Source organism: Eimeria mitis, genomic scaffold (genome assembly GCF_000499745.2).
Source record: "Eimeria mitis Houghton genomic scaffold, Emh_scaff3166, whole genome shotgun sequence".
Taxonomy (NCBI): domain Eukaryota; phylum Apicomplexa; class Conoidasida; order Eucoccidiorida; family Eimeriidae; genus Eimeria; species Eimeria mitis.
This window is the reverse complement of record NW_013571508.1, coordinates 1,737-2,247: the sequence shown is the minus strand read 5'-3', so window position 1 is coordinate 2,247 and position 511 is coordinate 1,737.

Below are 511 nucleotides of genomic sequence, written 5' to 3'. Positions count from 1 at the left end.
ATTTATATATTTATTGCTTTTATTTTATTACAACCCTAAACCCTCAAAAACATAAACCCTAAACCCTAAACCCTCAAAAACATAAACCCTAAACCCTAAACCCTAAACCCTTAGAACAGAAACCCTAAGCCCTAAACCCTAAACCCTAAACCCTTAACCCCTAAAAACATAAACCCTAAACCCTTAAAACCCTTAAAAACATGAACCCTAAACCCTCAAAAACATAAACCCTAAACCCTAAACCCTAAACCCTAAACCCTAAACCCTTCTCACTGTGTGCGGCATGGTATTTGTTTGGCGGGAACTTCAGCAGCAAATTGTTTAAAGAGTGCCTGCAAGGAGACAGAGTGGAGACAGTCAACTGCTGCTGCAGCAGCAGCAGCAGCAGGAGCTGCTGCTGCTCCTGCTGCTGCTGCTGTTGCTGCTGTTGCTGCAGGAGCAGCAGAGGATGCTGCTGCTGCTGCTGCTGCAGGAGCAGCAGCTGCAGCAGCAGCAGCAGCAGCAGAACCCT